This window comes from Aquarana catesbeiana, linkage group LG05, assembly GCF_042186555.1.
Source record: "Aquarana catesbeiana isolate 2022-GZ linkage group LG05, ASM4218655v1, whole genome shotgun sequence".
Classification (NCBI taxonomy): domain Eukaryota; kingdom Metazoa; phylum Chordata; class Amphibia; order Anura; family Ranidae; genus Aquarana; species Aquarana catesbeiana.
Window position 1 is genome coordinate 527,280,378 of NC_133328.1, and position 12,273 is coordinate 527,292,650.

Below are 12,273 nucleotides of genomic sequence, written 5' to 3' on the forward strand. Positions count from 1 at the left end.
TCAGATGGAAGGGAATTTTCTGGCATCCTTGGGCAAGGCAGTCATCTGTAAAATCCACCTTACTGCTGACACGTGGTGCAGCAAGCATGGGCAGGGACGATATATTTCATTAACAGCACACTGGGTAACGCTGCTTGCCACTAGAAAGGATGCAGGACAGGACTCGGTGCTGCAGCTTGTTGTGGCCCCACGTCTCCATACAGCTGGCAGTGATGCAGTGCTTCAGCTGGTGTGTTTAGGGGACAGGAACCACACCTAAGCAGATTCTTGCAGCTCTGCAGGGACAGGCCCAGAGCTGGTTCACACCATGCCAGCTGGAGCCAGAAATGGTGGTGTGCGATAATGGCTCAAACCTCCTGTCTGCCCTTAGACATAGAAATTGACACATGTGCCATGCCTGGCACATGTCCTCACTTTTGTGGTGCAGCGTTTCCTAAATATGTACCCAAGGTTGCAAGATGTGCTAAAGCTGGGCAGAAGAGTCTGTAGCCATTTCAGGTGGTCATACACAGCCAGTACTCGGTTGGCTGAAATTCAGCGGGAAATCCACCTGCCCGTAAACCGCCTGATTTGTGACATGCCTACCGGGTAAAACACGACTTTGTCAATGCTGCAGCGGCTATATATGCAGCAGAGGGCCGTCAATGAGTACCTGTGCGAATACGGCATGACGACAGCTTTTTTTCCCCACACCAATGGCTGATAATTAAGGATGCATGCACTGTATTGTCACCATTTGAGGAGGCCACAAGGATGGTGAGCTATGACAGTGCATGCATCAGTGACAAAATCCCTGTTGTGTTCCTGCTGGAGCAGACTTTGCATGGCATTAATATGGACAGGGCACTGGAGGCAGCAGGAGGAAGAGGAGGAATTCCTTTCCTCTCAAGACCCACTTTATCCAGACACCATCATTCCGATGTCACAGAACACACAGGAGGAGAGAGGGGTGGAGGATGAGGAGGAGGATTCTGGCATTTTCATAGGCTTCGAAGAAGAGGAAGACATGCGTCAATCTGTAAGCAATGGCTTTCCAACCCCAGGACCCTTGGGAGTAGTACGTGGCTGGGAGGAGGAAGTTCCAGATGCTGTCATCCTGAGTGACCCCGAGGAGTCTGCTTCTCAAGCCTCTGCAAATTTAAGGCACATGGGCAACCTCATGATTCAAAGCCTGCGAAAGGACCCAAGAATACGTGGCATAAAGGACAAGGATGATTACTGGTTGGCAACACTCCTTGACCGAAGGTCTAAGAACTCATCCTGTCCCCACAGAAACTGCAGAAGATAAAATCTCTTGAGGTCACATTAAAGAGGATTTTATTGAACGTTTTTCCTGACTCTAGTAGGTTACAGTGTCATGGAAACCGTAGTTTTGAGTTTTCTGTGGGTCAAGAGAGGAACGTTGGAAAAGGCGTCCGCCTAAGTGAGGCATTTTGCCCAGGGCTGTCAGCTTCCACATCCCATCGGCAGCGTCTGCATCACATGGTGGACGATTACTTCGGGGCCAAAACAGAGATTTCCAACTGACGATCCACTGACTTACAGGGTCATGAGAATTGACCACTGGCCAGAACTTGCCCAATTTGCTATTGAGTTGTTGGGCTGCCCTGCATCCAGCATGCTTTCAGAATGGCATTCAGTGCTGCAGGAGGTTTTGTTACTGATCATAGAATGCGTCTGTCCACAGACTCCGTGGACCGTTTTTTTAAAAATGAATCAGTCCTGGATTACCAGCTATGAAGCCCCTGATGCCGATGTCACTGATTAAGTCTTTTTTGGACGTGGAATCTCTGCAGGACTTCGAGGCTGCCTAGCTTGGAGGGTGTTCAATCATTTCATCTGGAAGAATGTTTTTGGTATAGGTTTCATGGGCATAATTAACACCCAAAGACCAATTTTTCTGCACCTGTTTGACAGGTGCATATCATTGCAATTTTTTACAGCAAGGCCAATTCTTGCTTTCATCAAGAGTACCTCTATTGGGTTATGGTGGGAAGGTGCCACCGACACCCAAAGACCAATTTTACGCACCATTACTTCTATCCAAAGTCAAAGTGATACCAGAATGTATCCAAAAAAATCTCTAATCCTATTCACAGTGCACTAAAGTATGGCCTTATCATACACACTGGCTCCTCAGCTGTTGCTGAGCAAAATAAAGGTAGCCTGCAGGGAAAATTTCATTTTTTTAGCTTTATAAATGCAATTATTGCTGCAGCAGATTCTAGACATGGTACAGATCTGCCACTTTGCAGGTAGACTAAGGGGACTCCCCAGGCACTATATTGGAAGGAATTTTTCATTTTTATGCTTTCACTTTAAAAATCAAAAAATCACTGCTCATTTAAAAATGATGTTTTTCACAAACTTTTTTTAATTGATACATGTCCCCCAGGGCAGGACCCGGACCCCTATAACCATTATATGCCCAATTACTTGCACATAAGCCTTCAAAATGGGTACTTTTGATTTTTGACGCTCAAGTCCCATTGACTTTAATGGGGTTCATTATTCGGGTGCGAACTTTCGCGGTCTTCGAAAGTTCTGGTGCGAACCGAACAGGGGTCCATTCGTCCCATCCCTACTAATCAATGCTTCCACATTTGTGCTCCCTATAGCCCCCTTACAAAATAACTAGTGCCAAAGTTGAGAAACGGGTTGGACAGCACAATTAAATGTAAGGGAGAGTGAAAGAAATAAACCAAACCATTTAACTACTAGAAGCCCATCTTAAAATAGTTCTCCTTCACCAACCTTAGCAACCACATTAATTGTCATAGTGAGGTGGTACAAAAAGGAACGGAAGAGCCCACCTCCAAAGTACTGTGAGATAGAGTAGTGTCTCCTTATAACAATGGGTATTTACATGTCCTCACTTCCAGCACAAAACCAAAAAATAAGGGGCTCAGTCTCTGCTTAAGGGTAAATGGACCAGTTATGTAAATCACTTATTTTTGCCCTTTCTATCGCTCAGTGCATCCAGAACCGCTGGTGTATAGCACAGATATAGGCATAATTTTACAGTGCCAGTATTACCAACTTGCATACAGCTGCTTCATTCATCTTAGTCTTCATTAGTGCCAGATATGAGCTTATTAACTTTTTGGCATAGCTTGTGAGCCCGGGGGAACAGTACAACCATTAAAAAATAACCAAAAGGCTGTCCCAGTGTGATCTTTCTTGGGTGGGAAGACTTACCTCCTTTAAACGCTTCTGGACCAGCCGCCGCAGTTATGCTGCAGCAGGATGGCACTGCTGCGCGAGCTGTCGTAGCTGTACGTCGGCTCTATAAGATGCTTTAGCAGGTGCGCGTGCCTGTAGCATGTCTCCAGAGCTGATGCGCGTTCCCAGCTGGCCCGATGACCGCCGGGCACCCACGATCGCTCGTAACAGTGCGAGAACTGGAATCTGTGTGTGTAAACACGCGAATCCCAGTTCTCTCAAGGGAGAGGAGACAGATCGTGTGCTCCTACTAAGTAGGAACACCGATCGGTCTCCTCCCCTAGTCAGTCCCATCCGCCTACAGTTAGAACACACCTAGGGAACACAGTTAACCCCTTGATCACCCCCGAGTGTTAACCCCTTCCCTGCCAATGACATTTATACAGTAATCAGTGGCTATTTTTAGCCCTGATCACTGTATAAATGTCACTGGTCCCAAAAAAGTGTCAAAAGTGTTCGACCTATCTGCCGCAATGTCGCAGTCACGATAAAAATCGCTGATCACCGCCATTACTAGTAAAAAAAATAATAATAATAAAAATGCCTTGAATCTATCCCCTATTTTGTAGACACTATAACTTTTGTGCAAACCAATCAATAAAGAAGAATATATATCAGCCTAACCTGAGGAAAATATATATATATATATATATATATATATATATATATATATATATATATATATATATATATATATATTTTAATTTTGGGGATATTTATTATAGCAAAAAGTAGAAAATATTAGGTTTTTTTCAAAATTGTGGCTCTTTTTTTTGTTTATAGCACAAAAAATAAAAACCACAGAGGGGATCAAATACCACCAAAAGAAAGCTCTAATTGTGGGAAAAAAGGACATAATTTTTGTTTGGGTACAATGTCACACGACCGCGCAATTGTCAGTTAAAGCGACGCAGTGCCGTATCGCAAAAAATGGCCTGGTCAGGAAGGGGGTAAATTCTTCCGGGGCTTAAGTGGTTAAGATGATGATATTACCCTAGGATCCATACCTATTTTGCACCCTTCCTATTCCAGAGAAACCCTCATATCTAAAATCCTTGGATTTACTTGTTAAAAAGTTTATATGGCATAACAAATGGGTGAGGTGCTCCTATAACACCTTATCAAACATAAAAGGGTTGGAGGTATAGGTCTGCCAGATATCAAAGTCTACTACCTTGCCACACAACTGGACCAACGTAAGTGCTGGTTACGGGCTCCACGCGAGACTCTGTGGTTTGATATTGAAGTTTGCTCATGTTTCAGCCCTCCAGCTTCTTCTTACAAATGCCTGGAAGCCTTTGGACACTAAACATTTCCCCATCACTGCTTGCATGGCATTCTCATAGCCATCCTTCTGTGTACAATGCTAGCAACCAGGACATTTGGATCCCCTTTCTGGCATTGGAAATACTCATAACCCAAATATGTGTTAGAAAATTTGCACAATCAAGGGTTAAGCTGGGTGGATGAATTTCTATCAGGACCATTGCCCAAAAAGATGGAGAGGTTGGTGGAGGAATATGGGATTCCTAGCTTGAAATATTACACGTAAATTTGCATCCTTAGCTTTCAATCTGCAAATCCTCTACCATCTGTTCATATCCATCCGAAAGTTTGGAGGTTCTATGAACATTCTCCAAAGACCAATAAAGGTATTTCTCTGTTTTAAAACCTTCCGCAAAATAAGCTAATATTTCACAAGTCGACTCCTCTCATTAAGTGGGAATTGGTCCTACAACATTCTTTCTCTGAATCTCAATGGCTTCAAGCATTTCACTATACTTACACCATTTCACACTGCGTGAATCATTGGGAACTTGCTACGCATTTGTTCCTTGCATCGTACCAACTTGCCCAATTCTCCTACTCCAACTCTCCTCTCTGCTGGTGTGGCTGCAGCCACATGGGTATTATATTTCATATTTTTTGGTCTTGCAAAAATGTACCATGTTTTTGGTGGAAGATCTTTCAGCTCATCTCTGACTCTGCTAAAAGTCTGAATTTGCATATGAGCAATCACTATCTATTACATCGGACTCAATAATTGCCTTTGAACACTCATGGAAAGCATGGGTAGACTGGTGTATGTAATGTTTTATTAATGTTTCTTGTATACATAATAAAACATTGCTGCTTGGCCTTCATGTTTTTTTTGTCTTATCCCACTGTCCTGTATGGCCTACTTGGTCTACCTAATAGTTGCTCCAAGTTATTCTTACTGTTGCAACTTTTATAAGGTTTTTTTTTACCTTCTATGTTCATATTTTAAATACTCCAATAAAAATTATTGAAAACTAAAGGCAAAACTTTTGTTTGTTAGTGGAGTTAAGTGGGAAGGGATTAGAACACCCGTCAGGTTTTTATTGCTGTCTGTGCCCCCTTTAGGGGGATTTACTCTCTCTGTAATGCCCCGTACACACGGTCGGATTTTCCGATGGAAAATGTCCGATTGGAGCGTGTTGTCGGAAATTCCGACCGTGTGTGGGCTCCATCGGACATTTTCCATCGGATTTTCCGACACACAAAGTTGGAGAGCAGGAGATAAAATTTTCCGACAACAAAATCCGTTGTCGGAAATTCCGATCGTGTGTACACAAATCCGACGGACAAAGTGCCACGCATGCTCAGAATAAATAAAGAGATGAAAGCTATTGGCCACTGCCCCGTTTATAGTCCCGATGTACGTGTTTTACGTCACCGCGTTTAGAAGATCGGATTTTCCGACAACTTTGTGTGACCGTGTGTATGCAAGACAAGTTTGAGCCAACATCCGTCAGAAAAAATCCTAGGATTTTGTTGTCGGAATGTCCGAACAAAGTCCGACCGTGTGTACGGGGCATTAGGCTTGTTTACCATTATCACTAAAAGTGAAAATAAAGGAAAATCCCAAATTTTTGGTTGTCCACAGAACAGGAATAGTGGGGTTTTCTTCCATATCGGACACCAGTTCTGATGACTCTGGTGACAACCAGGGATTTTCTCACTTTGAGGGATTTTCTCTAATTTCCTGTTTCGAATATGGGACAGAAAGTGAAGGGAAATCTCTCCAATTGGACACAAATGACAAAAATAAACCTTAGGGATTATAACATCTAACATTACCCAAAATGAAAAAAAAAAGTTGCCTTTAGTTCTACTTTAAGCTTGTAGTTACATTTTATTAGATTTCTAGTTACAGTTTGGGTCTTTAAATAAATCAAAGAAACTGAATAAGAATGTCTATGATTTAAAAGGAAATGTAAACTTTAGCACATTTGTTAGTATCAGGCCCAAACTAAAACACAAACCACAACCACAAACACAAACCATAACTTTCCAAATTAGAAGAAGGACACATTTCTATATCAAAATATACTCTTAATGTGAGCGTTTAATGTCAAACTGCATAAACTAACATTACTGATGTAGTTCTGTCACCTTGTTGTGGCTGCGAATTCCTGTATCTGTGACCATGCACAATAAGTCTTAGCTATATACAATGCCTTAGTTTCTTTCCAAGCCAAGATTAAATCCCACCCCACTGCTGCTAAAACCCACACCTGCCATATAACTGTTACCTGACAGGACTCCAGGGATCAATAGTAGTCCTGGCATTTGACATTTGGCTGACAGGTGGGGCTTAATGTCAGGATAGGCAAGGCTTAACCATAGTTTTCTTAAAGGGTAATAAAAATGTGTAGATGTATACCACCAGAATCCCACAGATGGATACCAACATCCCCTAAATTAAAAATGACAAAAGAATCCACGACATAAGAGACTTCAATGGTTCCTGGATTTGTATACAATCTACACCTCTGTTACAATTCATAAATGTATTGATTTTTTTTAAACATCAAAATTACATCATATTCTAGCCAAACATGGCTTATTCATAAATCCACAAAATATTTAACAATAAAATATACATTAATTTGCAGGATGTCGTTGACCTTTTCACCATACTCTGAAATACTTATGTCCTTTATTGTATCCATGTTGGATAATGTCCTCAGTTTTGGGTGGCAATAATAGGAGGGATTTCAATGGTCCTTACACAATGCATTTTGTAGGCTCCAAATATCCAACTTACTCAGGTTCTGTGAAACTGCATGGATAAAAACACCACAAGCCTACATACAATTAATAAATTATATCATAACAGTTTATATAGTTTATTTACATATAACATAGATTTATTTCATTATTATAGCCCTTAGGAACAGGAACCTGGAGATTACCACCACAGCAAACCTTCCTCTGGGAAGAGAAATAATTAGTCATGAGGAAACAAACCCCCCCCCAAAACTATATATTATGGGGACTCAAGGTATCCTGATGGTTATATGTACCACTTAGAGGGAATTCAAAGAGTATCCCCTCAATATAAAAGTACTTTACACCAATCTGTTAACCCTTATCTGTAAGCCCATGAACAGTTGTAAGAAGTTTGAACTAAGACCCCTTTCACACCGAGGGCGTTTTGCAGGCGCTATAGCGTTAAAAATAGTGCCTGCAATCCACCCTCAAACAGCTGCAGCATTATCTCCAGTGTGAAAGCCCGAGGGCTTTCACACTGGAGCGGTGCACTGGCAGGACGACAGGAAAAGTCCTGCCAGCAGCTTCTTTGGAGCAGTGAAGGAGCGGTGTGTTTACCGCTCCTCCACCGCTGCTCCCCATTGAAATCGATGGGGCAGCGCTGGGATACCGCCGGCAAAACGCCGCTATTGCGGCGCATTGTGGGCGGTTTTAACCCTTTCTCAGCCGCTAGCGGGGGGTAAAAACGCCCCACTAGTGGCCGAAATGCGCCGTTAATCCGACGGTAAAACGCTGCTAAAAATAGTGGCATTTTAACGCCGATGCTATGGGCGGCTCGGTATGAAAGGGGTCTAAGACGCGAGTCAAATTTTGGGCACCCCCTCAAATTGGAATTTCAGTTTTGGTGAGTTACTCCACAAGGGTTAAGCACTTCTAAAGGAATGCAGACTCTGCAGCTTTTCTCTTTGGAACACTGATTGTGCACTGTGCGATTATAATGAACCAGACCCTCTCATTCAGATTTAGAATACAAAGGACGTGGTAAAACAAATAGCCTTTTCTTCAGAGCCACACAATGTAAGAATCTGCTATAAAGTTTGTTAAAATCTCTGCAATGTACATTGATTACCCAGAGGGGATTGTCCTTTTTTTCAATGAACGTGGAGTTACTCTTTAACTTGTACTTACATAAATATACCCATAACCGTACAGACTCTGATATTTTATATACTTCTGCCAAGCAGCCTCTGCATCAGCTCCTTTTTAAAAACAAATATATATTGAAAGGAAACATATCTTTAAATTGGTATCCATTTTGTATAATATCTCCATTTTAGATGTGTAACAATTTCTAGTTTCTAGTTTCGTTTCTCTTTTGTAGTTTCATTGCTCTGTAAAATGGATACTCCTTGTGTGAGACCCCTTGAGTTATTCTAGTTTCTGTTTTACGTAGTTATAAGAATGTAATGTTTTATTAGTTATTCTAATTCTAATAAACACCTATCTTCTTTCTGTATATTACCAATGCGCCGTAATAAACCTTTGGAAATATTGATTACAACACTTTGGTGTGAGGAAGCCTATTTTACCCTGATCTGCTGGATTGAGAAACAAGAACAGATTGGCTACAGACAGATAGAGGAATCTAACAAGTGCTGTCAGAAGTGAGACAAAGGTTTGGCTAATCAGGTAAGCTGAGCAATAAGTTTTAGTTTTACCCTGATTGTCCCCCTTTGACCCAGGGATTTTATGCAGCAGCCAGATTAACCGTTTGAGACTGGGTCTCACAGGAATTGTTTGAGGCTTGGAGCTTCAAAGGAAATAGAGGTTTGGAACCTCAGGAAAAAAGCCTGGGTAGGAATAATATTGTGAATTCAGAGGAAGTCCTCATTTCTCTGTTCCATTTTAGAAGTATAAGTGCATTATTGCTGCATTTTAAGAAACTGTTAAGTAGATATTTGTGTTGCATTTAGTGCTTTGCTTAACTGCTGTTTTGCTTTAAGATGGGTAAAGTCCATGGTAAGGGATCTCGGCCCAACGTACCTAAGCCCCCGCATCCAACTTCCTGTATAAATTATTTAAAAAGAGCCACACGGGGTAGACAGTGCACACAACACAAGACATGAGATTTATAATTGATGGAATCTTGGAATATGATTGGGACTCAGGGTTTGACCGGACAAAGGTGTCCATGACTGGACACCGGCTCTTGATTTTGTTTTTGTTTGTTAAATGTGGGGCGAGAGACTGACATACAAATGAAACTATTGTATCATCAGGAAGCCTCATTTTGTAGACAGTAAAAAGCATTGGTCTTTGGATTGTAGAAGTTTCAGAGCAACGAGACTTGTCTTAATATCAAAAACGATGAGCTGACCGCTCAGATTGTAAAACTGCAATAACGTAAGATATGTGTGTATACGTTAAACTCTTTTGGGCTGAATTACGAAAATGTTGGCGCATTCGCGCATGCAGGAACAATTATTGCGACATGGCGCATGTTTAAACAAATAGAAAACAGCTGTCGACTTGCGCCGGATTTGCGGAATCGCTGCGCGTATGGGCGCAGACACATTCTTAAATATAGAACAGACATTGGACACGTGCTCATTGTAATTCTAATCAAGTTAATGAGCTTTTCCTTATCACATGGAGAATATTGCTTCCACTTTTATTCCATTCATTCACTTCTTTTTGAAACAACTCAATAATCATTCTAGAGATCTTCCTCCTATCAACAACCGTGCGGATCTTCCCTGGACTTGTAATTGTGCATTTTGTGGTGATAGGAAAAAACAAACTCTGCGCCAAATGAAAAAGTGAAAAAAATTTTTAAAAATGAATACATAGTGAGCTGCACCCCAAATTGTGCAAATAATTGATCAAAATGTATATAAGTGGATAGGGGGCGCTAAAGGTTAGCAATGAAAAAAACAAAAGAGAGTGATGCAACTAAATCTCTATGTAAAAAACTTGTCACAGACAAAACCATAAATTGTGAAAAAATAATAAAGTTATGAATAAAGAATTGTATCACACAATATAAAACGTGATAATAATAAAGTCCCAATAATTAAATAACTCAATAAGACAGTAGAACAAGAAAATCTTCCAAGATAGATTGATTCCTCAATATACACAAATGGAAAATCCTTCACCAAGAGTAAAAGTGCACCTTGCAGTGGTAGATAGATATCTGCTTACCAGATACCAATGACTCCTTTAATTAAAAAGAGAGTCATTAGCGCTTGTGCAGGGTTGTGCCTGCTCACATAGGATGGCTGGATGCTGGATGGTAATAGGCAAAGGACCCTTCTTGCCTCGGTACTCAGACATGGGATATGTGAAAGACAATAAAATCTTCCATAGTGTAAAGCAGTTTAATAAAATTGTAGAAAACAAATTAAAGCCAAATGGGCGCTTACATTAAAAAGTGCCTACCCAGCACTGGGGCTGCTCGCTCATCTGGGTAAGAGTTTCAGTAAAGATGCCGTCACACCACCTCGATGGTCGGCATGCGTTCCACCCAGTGTGTGCAGTAACCAGAGAAACCGGATGTAAGGGGAGATCACGTGACCACTTACCACTCCTCTACACTGTGCAATCTGATTGTATAATATTTAAATCTAATCATCTTTCTGAGCAATTCTTTCCCCATACACTGTGCAATCTGATTGTATAACGTTTAAATCTAATCATCTATCTGAGCAATTGATTTCCCCATACACTGTGCAATCTGATTGGATGACGTTTAAATCTAATCATCTTTCTGAGCAATTCATTTCCCCCATACACTGTGCAATCTGATTGGATGACATTTAAATCCACTCATTTGCCTGAGCAATTCTTTCCCCATACACTGTGCAATCTGATTGTATAATGTTTAAATCGAATCATCTTTCTGAGCAATTCTTTCCCCATACACTGTGCAATATGATTGGATGACGTTTAAATCTAATCAGCTTTTTTAACCATTCTTTCCCCATACACTGTGCAATCTGATTGGATAACATTTAAATCTAGTCAGCAATCTGACCAGGTTCCACACCGTATGGCCAGTGTTACTTTGGTACAGTTTAGCTCAGTAAATATTAATTTTGTCAGAAATTTGATTAACCAATGTTCCAGCCCACAATAAATAATTAAGATGTGACCACGCCTCACCGATCAGTACAATTAAATTGTATTCATTAATTAAAGCAGAATTGAGAACACAGGGAATGCACGTGTTTTGAAAGTATGGGGACTCCGATGTCTGTCTCAGACTCTTGATGAACAGAGAAATGACTATGTACCCCCACCAGCTTCATAGAGGACATGGATGGTGAGGTTGTTGTGCTCCTTCCACACCACCTCTGGCATTCCCGGGTGTTTATGCAGATCCTTGATGCCAGTTCTTGCCTTCTACCACAACGTATCCACTTTCCAGAAATGCATCCAAGTGGAGGACCTGAAGATGGATTTCTCCCAGCTGGAACTGCAAGCAGTACTACGCCTGTTAAATGGACAGAAAAGATTAAGTTGAAGTAGGGCTCCACCCAAAAGGTGAAGCTTCGCGTGTTTGCCAACCCCCCCCCTCCCCCCGCAAAAAAATGAATGATCTATCTATATTAGAATTATGTAGTGAAGTAGCGCTAATATAGCACGTAAAAAAAAAAAAAATAAATAAAACAAGGAATTTCTCAGATGCTCATGGCAAATATAAACTCATATAAAAGTGTTCAAAGTCCTAAAAGGTGCATGCCATAATATAAATCTGAGTAATCAGCATACAAAGAAATCAGGTGACTCAGAGAGATGATCAGTTCCAAAGTGAAAAATATAAATCAGCGTAGATAACCGGAAGTAGCGTCACCAAGCTCCTCCTGATGCATTGCATCACAACACACGTGACTTCATCAAGGAAGACCGGAGAAAAGTTGCAGTGATCCCTTGAAAGCTGTGAGGAAAGCTTCAACAACAGGCTGCTCGTTCAATTTTGCCCCATTAGACCCGTTGGGGTCTATCTATAAGGTGAGAGGCTAGCACTACTAG

The 12,273-nt window shown here is 41.3% G+C and overlaps 1 protein-coding gene across 2 annotated transcripts in view; it reads left to right on the forward strand.

Annotated features, from left to right (window-relative positions):
* The first annotated feature begins 8,830 nt into the window (after window positions 1–8,830).
* Window positions 8,831–12,273, forward strand: part of LOC141145220 (NXPE family member 2-like) — a 211,081-nt gene continuing 207,638 nt past the window's right edge. Inside the window, exon 1 of one of the 2 annotated variants that reach the window (XM_073631721.1) lies at window positions 8,831–8,928. The gene's annotated coding sequence lies outside the window, so the exon portion shown is untranslated. Of the gene's footprint in view, window positions 8,929–12,155; window positions 12,253–12,273 lie in introns of those variants that run through there. The other variant, XM_073631720.1, reaches the window with a different exon arrangement.